Below are 15,000 nucleotides of genomic sequence, written 5' to 3' on the forward strand. Positions count from 1 at the left end.
GTCAAAGCACAGCAGCAGCTCTCCACAGCGATCCTCTATAGCGCCCTTTCTCCCGCAGCTCCGTCCTCATTGGAAGGAAGCAAGAGTGAAAGGCTGAAGTGAAATAGAGCGGGGACGAAGGCAGTGAAGAGAGAGAACGTGGGAAGAAGAGAAAAACGCAAGGGAAAAAAAGCAGCGTCGTAAAAGAGGTGACGGAGCTGTCCTCTCAATAAGAAGGGTGCCAGCGAGCCTTGCTCTCGCTTACGGCCACACCCCCTTGAGCACGCCTGATCTCGTCTGATCTCGGAAGCTAAACAGGGATGGGCCTGGTTAGTACTTGGATGGGAGACCGCCTGGGAATACCAGGTGCTGTAAGCTTTTAAGCGCAGGAGGCGCCCTATCCCCGCTCGCTCGCTCATTCCCCTGTTCACACGTGCAGTGCGGCTTGTCCGTCTGTTTATTTGTCAGCTTTGGCGAGACACGGGTGCTTGTGTATTAGCGTGAGCGTTTTTTATTCTGATCAGGAACAGTTTAACAAGTCCGCAAAGAATCGAGGAAAGGTTTATCGCCAGCTGAAAAGAGACACAGCGCTTCGGCTGTGGAGACTTGTTCGGCTGGCGTTCGGAGAGTCGCGTTTTTCAGAATTGTATTGAGATCGTTTTCCACAGAGCTCAGATGTCAAAGCACAGCAGCAGCTCTCCACAGCGATCCTCTATAGCGCCCTTTCTCCCGCAGCTCCGTCCTCATTGGAAGGAAGCAAGAGTGAAAGGCTGAAGTGAAATAGAGCAGGGACGAAGGCAGTGAAGAGAGAGAACGTGGGAAGAAGAGAAAAACGCAAGGGAAAAAAAGCAGCGTCGAAAAAGAGGTGACGGAGCTGTCCTCTCAATAAGAAGGGTGCCAGCGAACCTTGCTCTCGCTTACGGCCACACCCCCTTGAGCACGCCTGATCTCGTCTGATCTCGGAAGCTAAACAGGGATGGGCCTGGTTAGTACTTGGATGGGAGACCGCCTGGGAATCCCAGGTGCTGTAAGCTTTTAAGCGCAGGAGGCGCCCTATCCCCGCTCGCTCGCTCATTCCCCTGTTCACACGTGCAGTGCGGCTTGTCCGTCTCTTTATTTGTCAGCTTTGGCGAGACACGGGTGCTTGTGTATTAGCGTGAGCGTTTTTTATTCTGATCATGAACAGTTTTACAAGTCCGCAAAGGATCGAGGAAAGGTTTATCGCCAGCTGAAAAGAGACACAGCGCTTCGGCTGTGGAGACTTGTTCGGCTGGCGTTCGGAGAGTCGCGTTTCTCAGAATTGTATTGAGATCGTTTTCCTCAGAGCTCAGATGTCAAAGCACAGCAGCAGCTCTCCACAGCGATCCTCTATAGCGCCCTTTCTCCCGCAGCTCCGTCCTCATTGGAAGGAAGCAAGAGTGAAAGGCTGAAGTGAAATAGAGCGGGGACGAAGGCAGTGAAGAGAGAGAACGTGGGAAGAAGAGAAAAACGCAAGGGAAAAAAAGCAGCGTCGTAAAAGAGGTGACGGAGATGTCCTCTCAATAAGAAGGGTGCCAGCGAGCCTTGCTCTCGCTTACGGCCACACCCCCTTGAGCACGCCTGGTCTCGTCTGATCTCGGAAGCTAAACAGGGATGGGCCTGGTTAGTACTTGGATGGGAGACCGCCTGGGAATACCAGGTGCTGTAAGCTTTTTAGCGCAGGAGGCGCCCTATCCCCGCTCGCTCGCTCATTACCCTGTTCATACGTGCAGTGCGGCTTGTCCGTCTGTTTATTTGTCAGCTTTGGCGAGACACGGGTGCTTGTGTATTAGCGTGAGCGTTTTTTATTCTGATCAGGAACAGTTTAACAAGTCCGCAAAGGATCGAGGAAAGGTTTATCGCCAGCTGAAAAGAGACACAGCGCTTCGGCTGTGGAGACTTGTTCGGCTGGCGTTCGGAGAGTCGCGTTTTTCAGAATTGTATTGAGATCGTTTTCCACAGAGCTCAGATGTCAAAGCACAGCAGCAGCTCTCCACAGCGATCCTCTATAGCGCCCTTTCTCCCGCAGCTCCGTCCTCATTGGAAGGAAGCAAGAGTGAAAGGCTGAAGTGAAATAGAGCGGGGACGAAGGCAGTGAAGAGAGAGAACGTGGGAAGAAGAGAAAAACGCAAGGGAAAAAAAGCAGCGTCGTAAAAGAGGTGACGGAGCTGTCCTCTCAATAAGAAGGGTGCCAGCGAGCCTTGCTCTCGCTTACGGCCACACCCCCTTGAGCACGCCTGATCTCGTCTGATCTCGGAAGCTAAACAGGGATGGGCCTGGTTAGTACTTGGATGGGAGACCGCCTGGGAATACCAGGTGCTGTAAGCTTTTAAGCGCAGGAGGCGCCCTATCCCCGCTCGCTCGCTCATTCCCCTGTTCACACGTGCAGTGCGGCTTGTCCGTCTGTTTATTTGTCAGCTTTGGCGAGACACGGGTGCTTGTGTATTAGCGTGAGCGTTTTTTATTCTGATCAGGAACAGTTTAACAAGTCCGCAAAGGATCGAGGAAAGGTTTATCGCCAGCTGAAAAGAGACACAACGCTTCGGCTGTGGAGACTTGTTCGGCTGGCGTTCGGAGAGTCGCGTTTTTCAGAATTGTATTGAGATCGTTTTCCACAGAGCTCAGATGTCAAAGCACAGCAGCAGCTCTCCACAGCGATCCTCTATAGCGCCCTTTCTCCCGCAGCTCCGTCCTCATTGGAAGGAAGCAAGAGTGAAAGGCTGAAGTGAAATAGAGCGGGGACGAAGGCAGTGAAGAGAGAGAACGTGGGAAGAAGAGAAAAACGCAAGGGAAAAAAAGCAGCGTCGTAAAAGAGGTGACGGAGCTGTCCTCTCAATAAGAAGGGTGCCAGCGAGCCTTGCTCTCGCTTACGGCCACACCCCCTTGAGCACGCCTGATCTCGTCTGATCTCGGAAGCTAAACAGGGATGGGCCTGGTTAGTACTTGGATGGGAGACCGCCTGGGAATACCAGGTGCTGTAAGCTTTTTAGCGCAGGAGGCGCCCTATCCCCGCTCGCTCGCTCATTCCCCTGTTCATACGTGCAGTGCGGCTTGTCCGTCTGTTTATTTGTCAGCTTTGGCGAGACACGGGTGCTTGTGTATTAGCGTGAGCGTTTTTTATTCTGATCAGGAACAGTTTAACAAGTCCGCAAAGGATCGAGGAAAGGTTTATCGCCAGCTGAAAAGAGACACAGCGCTTCGGCTGTGGAGACTTGTTCGGCTGGCGTTCGGAGAGTCGCGTTTTTCAGAATTGTATTGAGATCGTTTTCCACAGAGCTCAGATGTCAAAGCACATCAGCAGCTCTCCACAGCGATCCTCTATAGCGCCCTTTCTCCCGCAGCTCCGTCCTCATTGGAAGGAAGCAAGAGTGAAAGGCTGAAGTGAAATAGAGCGGGGACGAAGGCAGTGAAGAGAGAGAACGTGGGAAGAAGTGATAAACGCAAGGGAAAAAAAGCAGCGTCGTAAAAGAGGTGACGGAGCTGTCCTCTCAATAAGAAGGGTGCCAGCGAGCCCTGCTCTCGCTTACGGCCACACCCCCTTGAGCACACCTGATCTCGTCTGATCTCGGAAGCTAAACAGGGATGGGCCTGGTTAGTACTTGGATGGGAGACCGCCCGGGAATACCAGGTGCTGTAAGCGTTTAAGCGCAGGAGGCGCCCTATCCCCGCTCGCTCGCTCATTCCCCTGTTCACACGTGCAGTGCGGCTTGTCCGTCTGTTTATTTGTCAGCTTTGGCGAGACACGGGTGCTTGTGTATTAGCGTGAGCGTTTTTTATTCTGATCAGGAACAGTTTTACAAGTCCGCAAAGGATCGAGGAAAGGTTTATCGCCAGCTGAAAAGAGACACAGCGCATCAGCTGTGGAGACTTGTTCGGCTGGCGTTCGGAGAGTCGCGTTTTTCAGAATTGTATTGAGATCGTTTTCCACAGAGCTCAGATGTCAAAGCACAGCAGCAGCTCTCCACAGCGATCCTCTATAGCGCCCTTTCTCCCGCAGCTCCGTCCTCATTGGAAGGAAGCAAGAGTGAAAGGCTGAAGTGAAATAGAGCGGGGACGAAGGCAGTGAAGAGAGAGAACGTGGGAAGAAGAGAAAAACGCAAGGGAAAAAAAGCAGCGTCGTAAAAGAGGTGACGGAGCTGTCCTCTCAATAAGAAGGGTGCCAGCGAGCCTTGCTCTCGCTTACGGCCACACCCCCTTGAGCACGCCTGATCTTGTCTGATCTCGGAAGCTAAACAGGGATGGGCCTGGTTAGTACTTGGATGGGAGACCGCCTGGGAATACCAGGTGCTGTAAGCTTTTAAGCGCAGGAGGCGCCCTATCCCCGCTCGCTCGCTCATTCCCCTGTTCACACGTGCAGTGCGGCTTGTCCGTCTGTTTATTTGTCAGCTTTGGCGAGACACGGGTGCTTGTGTATTAGCGTGAGCGTTTTTTATTCTGATCAGGAACAGTTTTACAAGTCCGCAAAGGATCGAGGAAAGGTTTATCGCCAGCTGAAAAGAGACACAGCGCTTCGGCTGTGGAGACTTGTTCGGCTGGCGTTCGGAGAGTCGCGTTTCTCAGAATTGTATTGAGATCGTTTTCCTCAGAGCTCAGATGTCAAAGCACAGCAGCAGCTCTCCACAGCGATCCTCTATAGCGCCCTTTCTCCCGCAGCTCCGTCCTCATTGGAAGGAAGCAAGAGTGAAAGGCTGAAGTGAAATAGAGCGGGGATGAAGGCAGTGAAGAGAGAGAACGTGGGAAGAAGAGAAAAACGCAAGGGAAAAAAAGCAGCGTCGTAAAAGAGGTGACGGAGATGTCCTCTCAATAAGAAGGGTGCCAGCGAGCCTTGCTCTCGCTTACGGCCACACCCCCTTGAGCACGCCTGGTCTCGTCTGATCTCGGAAGCTAAACAGGGATGGGCCTGGTTAGTACTTGGATGGGAGACCGCCTGGGAATACCAGGTGCTGTAAGCTTTTTAGCGCAGGAGGCGCCCTATCCCCGCTCGCTCGCTCATTACCCTGTTCATACGTGCAGTGCGGCTTGTCCGTCTGTTTATTTGTCAGCTTTGGCGAGACACGGGTGCTTGTGTATTAGCGTGAGCGTTTTTTATTCTGATCAGGAACAGTTTAACAAGTCCGCAAAGGATCGAGGAAAGGTTTATCGCCAGCTGAAAAGAGACACAGCGCTTCGGCTGTGGAGACTTGTTCGGCTGGCGTTCGGAGAGTCGCGTTTTTCAGAATTGTATTGAGATCGTTTTCCACAGAGCTCAGATGTCAAAGCACAGCAGCAGCTCTCCACAGCGATCCTCTATAGCGCCCTTTCTCCCGCAGCTCCGTCCTCATTGGAAGGAAGCAAGAGTGAAAGGCTGAAGTGAAATAGAGCGGGGACGAAGGCAGTGAAGAGAGAGAACGTGGGAAGAAGAGAAAAACGCAAGGGAAAAAAAGCAGCGTCGTAAAAGAGGTGACGGAGCTGTCCTCTCAATAAGAAGGGTGCCAGCGAGCCTTGCTCTCGCTTACGGCCACACCCCCTTGAGCACGCCTGATCTCGTCTGATCTCGGAAGCTAAACAGGGATGGGCCTGGTTAGTACTTGGATGGGAGACCGCCTGGGAATACCAGGTGCTGTAAGCTTTTAAGCGCAGGAGGCGCCCTATCCCCGCTCGCTCGCTCATTCCCCTGTTCACACGTGCAGTGCGGCTTGTCCGTCTGTTTATTTGTCAGCTTTGGCGAGACACGGGTGCTTGTGTATTAGCGTGAGCGTTTTTTATTCTGATCAGGAACAGTTTAACAAGTCCGCAAAGGATCGAGGAAAGGTTTATCGCCAGCTGAAAAGAGACACAACGCTTCGGCTGTGGAGACTTGTTCGGCTGGCGTTCGGAGAGTCGCGTTTTTCAGAATTGTATTGAGATCGTTTTCCACAGAGCTCAGATGTCAAAGCACAGCAGCAGCTCTCCACAGCGATCCTCTATAGCGCCCTTTCTCCCGCAGCTCCGTCCTCATTGGAAGGAAGCAAGAGTGAAAGGCTGAAGTGAAATAGAGCGGGGACGAAGGCAGTGAAGAGAGAGAACGTGGGAAGAAGAGAAAAACGCAAGGGAAAAAAAGCAGCGTCGTAAAAGAGGTGACGGAGCTGTCCTCTCAATAAGAAGGGTGCCAGCGAGCCTTGCTCTCGCTTACGGCCACACCCCCTTGAGCACGCCTGATCTCGTCTGATCTCGGAAGCTAAACAGAGATGGGCCTGGTTAGTACTTGGATGGGAGACCGCCTGGGAATACCAGGTGCTGTAAGCTTTTAAGCGCAGGAGGCGCCCTATCCCCGCTCGCTCGCTCATTCCCCTGTTCACACGTGCAGTGCGGCTTGTCCGTCTGTTTATTTGTCAGCTTTGGCGAGACACGGGTGCTTGTGTATTAGCGTGAGCGTTTTTTATTCTGATCAGGAACAGTTTAACAAGTCCGCAAAGAATCGAGGAAAGGTTTATCGCCAGCTGAAAAGAGACACAGCGCTTCGGCTGTGGAGACTTGTTCGGCTGGCGTTCGGAGAGTCGCGTTTTTCAGAATTGTATTGAGATCGTTTTCCAAAGAGCTCAGATGTCAAAGCACAGCAGCAGCTCTCCACAGCGATCCTCTATAGCGCCCTTTCTCCCGCAGCTCCGTCCTCATTGGAAGGAAGCAAAAGTGAAAGGCTGAAGTGAAATAGAGCAGGGACGAAGGCAGTGAAGAGAGAGAACGTGGGAAGAAGAGAAAAACGCAAGGGAAAAAAAGCAGCGTCGAAAAAGAGGTGACGGAGCTGTCCTCTCAATAAGAAGGGTGCCAGCGAACCTTGCTCTCGCTTACGGCCACACCCCCTTGAGCACGCCTGATCTCGTCTGATCTCGGAAGCTAAACAGGGATGGGCCTGGTTAGTACTTGGATGGGAGACCGCCTGGGAATCCCAGGTGCTGTAAGCTTTTAAGCGCAGGAGGCGCCCTATCCCCGCTCGCTCGCTCATTCCCCTGTTCACACGTGCAGTGCGGCTTGTCCGTCTCTTTATTTGTCAGCTTTGGCGAGACACGGGTGCTTGTGTATTAGCGTGAGCGTTTTTTATTCTGATCAGGAACAGTTTTACAAGTCCGCAAAGGATCGAGGAAAGGTTTATCGCCAGCTGAAAAGAGACACAGCACTTCGGCTGTGGAGACTTGTTCGGCTGGCGTTCGGAGAGTCGCGTTTCTCAGAATTGTATTGAGATCGTTTTCCTCAGAGCTCAGATGTCAAAGCACAGCAGCAGCTCTCCACAGCGATCCTCTATAGCGCCCTTTCTCCCGCAGCTCCGTCCTCATTGGAAGGAAGCAAGAGTGAAAGGCTGAAGTGAAATAGAGCGGGGACGAAGGCAGTGAAGAGAGAGAACGTGGGAAGAAGAGAAAAACGCAAGGGAAAAAAAGCAGCGTCGTAAAAGAGGTGACGGAGCTGTCCTCTCAATAAGAAGGGTGCCAGCGAGCCTTGCTCTTGCTTACGGCCACACCCCCTTGAGCACGCCTGATCTCGTCTGATCTCGGAAGCTAAACAGGGATGGGCCTGGTTAGTACTTGGATGGGAGACCGCCTGGGAATACCAGGTGCTGTAAGCTTTTAAGCGCAGGAGGCGCCCTATCCCCGCTCGCTCGCTCATTCCCCTGTTCACACGTGCAGTGCGGCTTGTCCGTCTGTTTATTTGTCAGCTTTGGCGAGACACGGGTGCTTGTGTATTAGCGTGAGCGTTTTTTATTCTGATCAGGAACAGTTTAACAAGTCCGCAAAGAATCGAGGGAAGGTTTATCGCCAGCTGAATAGAGACACAGCGCTTCGGCTGTGGAGACTTGTTCGGCTGGCGTTCGGAGAGTCGCGTTTTTCAGAATTGTATTGAGATCGTTTTCCACAGAGCTCAGATGTCAAAGCACAGCAGCAGCTCTCCACAGCGATCCTCTATAGCGCCCTTTCTCCCGCAGCTCCGTCCTCATTGGAAGGAAGCAAGAGTGAAAGGCTGAAGTGAAATAGAGCGGGGACGAAGGCAGTGAAGAGAGAGAACGTGGGAAGAAGAGAAAAACGCAAGGGAAAAAAAGCAGCGTCGTAAAAGAGGTGACGGAGCTGTCCTCTCAATAAGAAGGGTGCCAGCGAGCCTTGCTCTCGCTTACGGCCACACCCCCTTGAGCACGCCTGATCTCGTCTGATCTCGGAAGCTAAACAGGGATGGGCCTGGTTAGTACTTGGATGGGAGACCGCCTGGGAATACCAGGTGCTGTAAGCTTTTAAGCGCAGGAGGCGCCCTATCCCCGCTCGCTCGCTCATTCCCCTGTTCACACGTGCAGTGCGGCTTGTCCGTCTGTTTATTTGTCAGCTTTGGCGAGACACGGGTGCTTGTGTATTAGCGTGAGCGTTTTTTATTCTGATCAGGAACAGTTTTACAAGTCCGCAAAGGATCGAGGAAAGGTTTATCGCCAACTGAAAAGAGACACAGCGCTTCGGCTGTGGAGACTTGTTCGGCTGGCGTTCGGAGAGTCGCGTTTTTCAGAATTGTATTGAGATCGTTTTCCACAGAGCTCAGATGTCAAAGCACAGCAGCAGCTCTCCACAGCGATCCTCTATAGCGCCCTTTCTCCCGCAGCTCCGTCCTCATTGGAAGGAAGCAAGAGTGAAAGGCTGAAGTGAAATAGAGCGGGGACGAAGGCAGTGAAGAGAGAGAACGTGGGAAGAAGAGAAAAACGCAAGAGAAAAAAAGCAGCGTCGTAAAAGAGGTGACGGAGCTGTCCTCTCAATAAGAAGGGTGCCAGCGAGCCTTGCTCTCGCTTACGGCCACACCCCCTTGAGCACGCCTGATCTCGTCTGATCTCGGAAGCTAAACAGGGATGGGCCTGGTTAGTACTTGGATGGGAGACCGCCTGGGAATACCAGGTGCTGTAAGCTTTTAAGCGCAGGAGGCGCCCTATCCCCGCTCGCTCGCTCATTCCCCTGTTCACACGTGCAGTGCGGCTTGTCCGTCTGTTTATTTGTCAGCTTTGGCGAGACACGGGTGCTTGTGTATTAGCGTGAGCGTTTTTTATTCTGATCATGAACAGTTTAACAAGTCCGCAAAGGATCGAGGAAAGGTTTATCGCCAGCTGAAAAGAGACACAGCGCTTCGGCTGTGGAGACTTGTTCGGCTGGCGTTCGGAGAGTCGCGTTTTTCAGAATTGTATTGAGATCGTTTTCCACAGAGCTCAGATGTCAAAGCACAGCAGCAGCTCTCCACAGCGATCCTCTATAGCGCCCTTTCTCCCGCAGCTCCGTCCTCATTGGAAGGAAGCAAGAGTGAAAGGCTGAAGTGAAATAGAGCGGGGACGAAGGCAGTGAAGAGAGAGAACGTGGGAAGAAGAGAAAAACGCAAGGGAAAAAAAGCAGCGTCGTAAAAGAGGTGACGGAGCTGTCCTCTCAATAAGAAGGGTGCCAGCGAGCCTTGCTCTCGCTTACGGCCACACCCCCTTGAGCACGCCTGATCTCGTCTGATCTCGGAAGCTAAACAGGGATGGGCCTGGTTAGTACTTGGATGGGAGACCGCCTGGGAATACCAGGTGCTGTAAGCTTTTAAGCGCAGGAGGCGCCCTATCCCCGCTCGCTCGCTCATTCCCCTGTTCACACGTGCAGTGCGGCTTGTCCGTCTGTTTATTTGTCAGCTTTGGCGAGACACGGGTGCTTGTGTATTAGCGTGAGCGTTTTTTATTCTGATCAGGAACAGTTTAACAAGTCCGCAAAGGATCGAGGAAAGGTTTATCGCCAGCTGAAAAGAGACACAACGCTTCGGCTGTGGAGACTTGTTCGGCTGGCGTTCGGAGAGTCGCGTTTTTCAGAATTGTATTGAGATCGTTTTCCACAGAGCTCAGATGTCAAAGCACAGCAGCAGCTCTCCACAGCGATCCTCTATAGCGCCCTTTCTCCCGCAGCTCCGTCCTCATTGGAAGGAAGCAAGAGTGAAAGGCTGAAGTGAAATAGAGCGGGGACGAAGGCAGTGAAGAGAGAGAACGTGGGAAGAAGAGAAAAACGCAAGGGAAAAAAAGCAGCGTCGTAAAAGAGGTGACGGAGCTGTCCTCTCAATAAGAAGGGTGCCAGCGAGCCTTGCTCTCGCTTACGGCCACACCCCCTTGAGCACGCCTGATCTCGTCTGATCTCGGAAGCTAAACAGGGATGGGCCTGGTTAGTACTTGGATGGGAGACCGCCTGGGAATACCAGGTGCTGTAAGCTTTTTAGCGCAGGAGGCGCCCTATCCCCGCTCGCTCGCTCATTCCCCTGTTCATACGTGCAGTGCGGCTTGTCCGTCTGTTTATTTGTCAGCTTTGGCGAGACACGGGTGCTTGTGTATTAGCGTGAGCGTTTTTTATTCTGATCAGGAACAGTTTAACAAGTCCGCAAAGGATCGAGGAAAGGTTTATCGCCAGCTGAAAAGAGACACAGCGCTTCGGCTGTGGAGACTTGTTCGGCTGGCGTTCGGAGAGTCGCGTTTTTCAGAATTGTATTGAGATCGTTTTCCACAGAGCTCAGATGTCAAAGCACATCAGCAGCTCTCCACAGCGATCCTCTATAGCGCCCTTTCTCCCGCAGCTCCGTCCTCATTGGAAGGAAGCAAGAGTGAAAGGCTGAAGTGAAATAGAGCGGGGACGAAGGCAGTGAAGAGAGAGAACGTGGGAAGAAGTGAAAAACGCAAGGGAAAAAAAGCAGCGTCGTAAAAGAGGTGACGGAGCTGTCCTCTCAATAAGAAGGGTGCCAGCGAGCCCTGCTCTCGCTTACGGCCACACCCCCTTGAGCACACCTGATCTCGTCTGATCTCGGAAGCTAAACAGGGATGGGCCTGGTTAGTACTTGGATGGGAGACCGCCCGGGAATACCAGGTGCTGTAAGCGTTTAAGCGCAGGAGGCGCCCTATCCCCGCTCGCTCGCTCATTCCCCTGTTCACACGTGCAGTGCGGCTTGTCCGTCTGTTTATTTGTCAGCTTTGGCGAGACACGGGTGCTTGTGTATTAGCGTGAGCGTTTTTTATTCTGATCAGGAACAGTTTTACAAGTCCGCAAAGGATCGAGGAAAGGTTTATCGCCAGCTGAAAAGAGACACAGCGCATCAGCTGTGGAGACTTGTTCGGCTGGCGTTCGGAGAGTCGCGTTTTTCAGAATTGTATTGAGATCGTTTTCCACAGAGCTCAGATGTCAAAGCACAGCAGCAGCTCTCCACAGCGATCCTCTATAGCGCCCTTTCTCCCGCAGCTCCGTCCTCATTGGAAGGAAGCAAGAGTGAAAGGCTGAAGTGAAATAGAGCGGGGACGAAGGCAGTGAAGAGAGAGAACGTGGGAAGAAGAGAAAAACGCAAGGGAAAAAAAGCAGCGTCGTAAAAGAGGTGACGGAGCTGTCCTCTCAATAAGAAGGGTGCCAGCGAGCCTTGCTCTCGCTTACGGCCACACCCCCTTGAGCACGCCTGATCTTGTCTGATCTCGGAAGCTAAACAGGGATGGGCCTGGTTAGTACTTGGATGGGAGACCGCCTGGGAATACCAGGTGCTGTAAGCTTTTAAGCGCAGGAGGCGCCCTATCCCCGCTCGCTCGCTCATTCCCCTGTTCACACGTGCAGTGCGGCTTGTCCGTCTGTTTATTTGTCAGCTTTGGCGAGACACGGGTGCTTGTGTATTAGCGTGAGCGTTTTTTATTCTGATCAGGAACAGTTTTACAAGTCCGCAAAGGATCGAGGAAAGGTTTATCGCCAGCTGAAAAGAGACACAGCGCTTCGGCTGTGGAGACTTGTTCGGCTGGCGTTCGGAGAGTCGCGTTTCTCAGAATTGTATTGAGATCGTTTTCCTCAGAGCTCAGATGTCAAAGCACAGCAGCAGCTCTCCACAGCGATCCTCTATAGCGCCCTTTCTCCCGCAGCTCCGTCCTCATTGGAAGGAAGCAAGAGTGAAAGGCTGAAGTGAAATAGAGCGGGGATGAAGGCAGTGAAGAGAGAGAACGTGGGAAGAAGAGAAAAACGCAAGGGAAAAAAAGCAGCGTCGTAAAAGAGGTGACGGAGATGTCCTCTCAATAAGAAGGGTGCCAGCGAGCCTTGCTCTCGCTTACGGCCACACCCCCTTGAGCACGCCTGGTCTCGTCTGATCTCGGAAGCTAAACAGGGATGGGCCTGGTTAGTACTTGGATGGGAGACCGCCTGGGAATACCAGGTGCTGTAAGCTTTTTAGCGCAGGAGGCGCCCTATCCCCGCTCGCTCGCTCATTACCCTGTTCATACGTGCAGTGCGGCTTGTCCGTCTGTTTATTTGTCAGCTTTGGCGAGACACGGGTGCTTGTGTATTAGCGTGAGCGTTTTTTATTCTGATCAGGAACAGTTTAACAAGTCCGCAAAGGATCGAGGAAAGGTTTATCGCCAGCTGAAAAGAGACACAGCGCTTCGGCTGTGGAGACTTGTTCGGCTGGCGTTCGGAGAGTCGCGTTTTTCAGAATTGTATTGAGATCGTTTTCCACAGAGCTCAGATGTCAAAGCACAGCAGCAGCTCTCCACAGCGATCCTCTATAGCGCCCTTTCTCCCGCAGCTCCGTCCTCATTGGAAGGAAGCAAGAGTGAAAGGCTGAAGTGAAATAGAGCGGGGACGAAGGCAGTGAAGAGAGAGAACGTGGGAAGAAGAGAAAAACGCAAGGGAAAAAAAGCAGCGTCGTAAAAGAGGTGACGGAGCTGTCCTCTCAATAAGAAGGGTGCCAGCGAGCCTTGCTCTCGCTTACGGCCACACCCCCTTGAGCACGCCTGATCTCGTCTGATCTTGGAAGCTAAACAGGGATGGGCCTGGTTAGTACTTGGATGGGAGACCGCCTGGGAATACCAGGTGCTGTAAGCTTTTAAGCGCAGGAGGCGCCCTATCCCCGCTCGCTCGCTCATTCCCCTGTTCACACGTGCAGTGCGGCTTGTCCGTCTGTTTATTTGTCAGCTTTGGCGAGACACGGGTGCTTGTGTATTAGCGTGAGCGTTTTTTATTCTGATCAGGAACAGTTTAACAAGTCCGCAAAGGATCGAGGAAAGGTTTATCGCCAGCTGAAAAGAGACACAACGCTTCGGCTGTGGAGACTTGTTCGGCTGGCGTTCGGAGAGTCGCGTTTTTCAGAATTGTATTGAGATCGTTTTCCACAGAGCTCAGATGTCAAAGCACAGCAGCAGCTCTCCACAGCGATCCTCTATAGCGCCCTTTCTCCCGCAGCTCCGTCCTCATTGGAAGGAAGCAAGAGTGAAAGGCTGAAGTGAAATAGAGCGGGGACGAAGGCAGTGAAGAGAGAGAACGTGGGAAGAAGAGAAAAACGCAAGGGAAAAAAAGCAGCGTCGTAAAAGAGGTGACGGAGCTGTCCTCTCAATAAGAAGGGTGCCAGCGAGCCTTGCTCTCGCTTACGGCCACACCCCCTTGAGCACGCCTGATCTCGTCTGATCTCGGAAGCTAAACAGAGATGGGCCTGGTTAGTACTTGGATGGGAGACCGCCTGGGAATACCAGGTGCTGTAAGCTTTTAAGCGCAGGAGGCGCCCTATCCCCGCTCGCTCGCTCATTCCCCTGTTCACACGTGCAGTGCGGCTTGTCCGTCTGTTTATTTGTCAGCTTTGGCGAGACACGGGTGCTTGTGTATTAGCGTGAGCGTTTTTTATTCTGATCATGAACAGTTTAACAAGTCCGCAAAGGATCGAGGAAAGGTTTATTGCCAGCTGAAAAGAGACACAGCGCTTCGGCTGTGGAGACTTGTTCGGCTGGCGTTCGGAGAGTCGCGTTTTTCAGAATTGTATTGAGATCGTTTTCCACAGAGCTCAGATGTCAAAGCACAGCAGCAGCTCTCCACAGCGATCCTCTATAGCGCCCTTTCTCCCGCAGCTCCGTCCTCATTGGAAGGAAGCAAGAGTGAAAGGCTGAAGTGAAATAGAGCGGGGACGAAGGCAGTGAAGAGAGAGAACGTGGGAAGAAGAGAAAAACGCAAGGGAAAAAAAGCAGCGTCGTAAAAGAGGTGACGGAGCTGTCCTCTCAATAAGAAGGGTGCCAGCGAGCCTTGCTCTCGCTTACGGCCACACCCCCTTGAGCACGCCTGATCTCGTCTGATCTCGGAAGCTAAACAGGGATGGGCCTGGTTAGTACTTGGATGGGAGACCGCCTGGGAATACCAGGTGCTGTAAGCTTTTAAGCGCAGGAGGCGCCCTATCCCCGCTCGCTCGCTCATTCCCCTGTTCACACGTGCAGTGCGGCTTGTCCGTCTGTTTATTTGTCAGCTTTGGCGAGACACGGGTGCTTGTGTATTAGCGTGAGCGTTTTTTATTCTGATCATGAACAGTTTAACAAGTCCGCAAAGGATCGAGGAAAGGTTTATCGCCAGCTGAAAAGAGACACAGCGCTTCGGCTGTGGAGACTTGTTCGGCTGGCGTTCGGAGAGTCGCGTTTTTCAGAATTGTATTGAGATCGTTTTCCACAGAGCTCAGATGTCAAAGCACAGCAGCAGCTCTCCACAGCGATCCTCTATAGCGCCCTTTCTCCCGCAGCTCCGTCCTCATTGGAAGGAAGCAAGAGTGAAAGGCTGAAGTGAAATAGAGCGGGGACGAAGGCAGTGAAGAGAGAGAACGTGGGAAGAAGAGAAAAACGCAAGGGAAAAAAAGCAGCGTCGTAAAAGAGGTGACGGAGCTGTCCTCTCAATAAGAAGGGTGCCAGCGAGCCTTTCTCTCGCTTACGGCCACACCCCCTTGAGCACGCCTGATCTCGTCTGATCTCGGAAGCTAAACAGGGATGGGCCTGGTTAGTACTTGGATGGGAGACCGCCTGGGAATACCAGGTGCTGTAAGCTTTTAAGCGCAGGAGGCGCCCTATCCCCGCTCGCTTGCTCATTCCCCTGTTCACACGTGCAGTGCAGCTTGTCCGTCTGTTTATTTGTCAGCTTTGGCGAGACACGGGTGCTTGTGTATTAGCGTGAGCGTTTTTTATTCTGATCATGAACAGTTTAACAAGTCCGCAAAGGATCGAGGAAAGGTTTATCGCCAGCTGAAAAGAGACACAGC

General features: G+C 52.5%; 2 protein-coding genes, 15 non-coding genes and 8 pseudogenes across 17 annotated transcripts in view; 23 read left to right on the plus strand and 2 right to left on the minus strand.

The window, feature by feature from the left end:
• LOC148669375 (antigen WC1.1-like) overlaps positions 1-15,000 on the minus strand; it is a 590,051-nt gene that overhangs the window by 296,265 nt on the left and 278,786 nt on the right. The gene's annotated exons all lie outside the window — the stretch shown is intronic.
• The window catches only part of LOC148669398 (uncharacterized), a 469,383-nt gene that overhangs the window by 142,653 nt on the left and 311,730 nt on the right, over positions 1-15,000 (minus strand). The gene's annotated exons all lie outside the window — the stretch shown is intronic.
• LOC148669493 (5S ribosomal RNA) lies at positions 239-357 on the plus strand. The gene has a single exon (XR_015937703.1). It is a non-coding gene; the product is annotated as a 5S ribosomal RNA (ribosomal RNA).
• LOC148669494 (5S ribosomal RNA) lies at positions 895-1,013 on the plus strand. Its single transcript, XR_015938176.1, has one exon. It is a non-coding gene; the product is annotated as a 5S ribosomal RNA (ribosomal RNA).
• LOC148669495 (5S ribosomal RNA) lies at positions 1,551-1,669 on the plus strand (annotated as a pseudogene).
• On the plus strand, positions 2,207-2,325 carry LOC148669496 (5S ribosomal RNA). Its single transcript, XR_015937704.1, has one exon. It is a non-coding gene; the product is annotated as a 5S ribosomal RNA (ribosomal RNA).
• Positions 2,863-2,981, plus strand: LOC148669497 (5S ribosomal RNA). The gene has a single exon (XR_015937705.1). It is a non-coding gene; the product is annotated as a 5S ribosomal RNA (ribosomal RNA).
• LOC148669498 (5S ribosomal RNA) lies at positions 3,519-3,637 on the plus strand. The gene has a single exon (XR_015938129.1). It is a non-coding gene; the product is annotated as a 5S ribosomal RNA (ribosomal RNA).
• Positions 4,175-4,293, plus strand: LOC148669499 (5S ribosomal RNA; annotated as a pseudogene).
• LOC148669500 (5S ribosomal RNA) lies at positions 4,831-4,949 on the plus strand (annotated as a pseudogene).
• Positions 5,487-5,605, plus strand: LOC148669501 (5S ribosomal RNA). Its single transcript, XR_015937706.1, has one exon. It is a non-coding gene; the product is annotated as a 5S ribosomal RNA (ribosomal RNA).
• On the plus strand, positions 6,143-6,261 carry LOC148669502 (5S ribosomal RNA; annotated as a pseudogene).
• LOC148669503 (5S ribosomal RNA) lies at positions 6,799-6,917 on the plus strand. The gene has a single exon (XR_015938177.1). It is a non-coding gene; the product is annotated as a 5S ribosomal RNA (ribosomal RNA).
• On the plus strand, positions 7,455-7,573 carry LOC148669504 (5S ribosomal RNA). Its single transcript, XR_015937707.1, has one exon. It is a non-coding gene; the product is annotated as a 5S ribosomal RNA (ribosomal RNA).
• LOC148669505 (5S ribosomal RNA) lies at positions 8,111-8,229 on the plus strand. The gene has a single exon (XR_015937708.1). It is a non-coding gene; the product is annotated as a 5S ribosomal RNA (ribosomal RNA).
• On the plus strand, positions 8,767-8,885 carry LOC148669506 (5S ribosomal RNA). The gene has a single exon (XR_015937709.1). It is a non-coding gene; the product is annotated as a 5S ribosomal RNA (ribosomal RNA).
• LOC148669507 (5S ribosomal RNA) lies at positions 9,423-9,541 on the plus strand. Its single transcript, XR_015937710.1, has one exon. It is a non-coding gene; the product is annotated as a 5S ribosomal RNA (ribosomal RNA).
• LOC148669508 (5S ribosomal RNA) lies at positions 10,079-10,197 on the plus strand. Its single transcript, XR_015937711.1, has one exon. It is a non-coding gene; the product is annotated as a 5S ribosomal RNA (ribosomal RNA).
• LOC148669509 (5S ribosomal RNA) lies at positions 10,735-10,853 on the plus strand. Its single transcript, XR_015938130.1, has one exon. It is a non-coding gene; the product is annotated as a 5S ribosomal RNA (ribosomal RNA).
• On the plus strand, positions 11,391-11,509 carry LOC148669510 (5S ribosomal RNA; annotated as a pseudogene).
• On the plus strand, positions 12,047-12,165 carry LOC148669511 (5S ribosomal RNA; annotated as a pseudogene).
• On the plus strand, positions 12,703-12,821 carry LOC148669512 (5S ribosomal RNA; annotated as a pseudogene).
• Positions 13,359-13,477, plus strand: LOC148669513 (5S ribosomal RNA; annotated as a pseudogene).
• Positions 14,015-14,133, plus strand: LOC148669514 (5S ribosomal RNA). Its single transcript, XR_015937713.1, has one exon. It is a non-coding gene; the product is annotated as a 5S ribosomal RNA (ribosomal RNA).
• On the plus strand, positions 14,671-14,789 carry LOC148669515 (5S ribosomal RNA). Its single transcript, XR_015937714.1, has one exon. It is a non-coding gene; the product is annotated as a 5S ribosomal RNA (ribosomal RNA).

This window comes from Lepisosteus platostomus, chromosome 5, assembly GCF_059453375.1.
Source record: "Lepisosteus platostomus isolate fLepPlt1 chromosome 5, fLepPlt1.hap1, whole genome shotgun sequence".
NCBI lineage: Eukaryota > Metazoa > Chordata > Actinopteri > Semionotiformes > Lepisosteidae > Lepisosteus > Lepisosteus platostomus.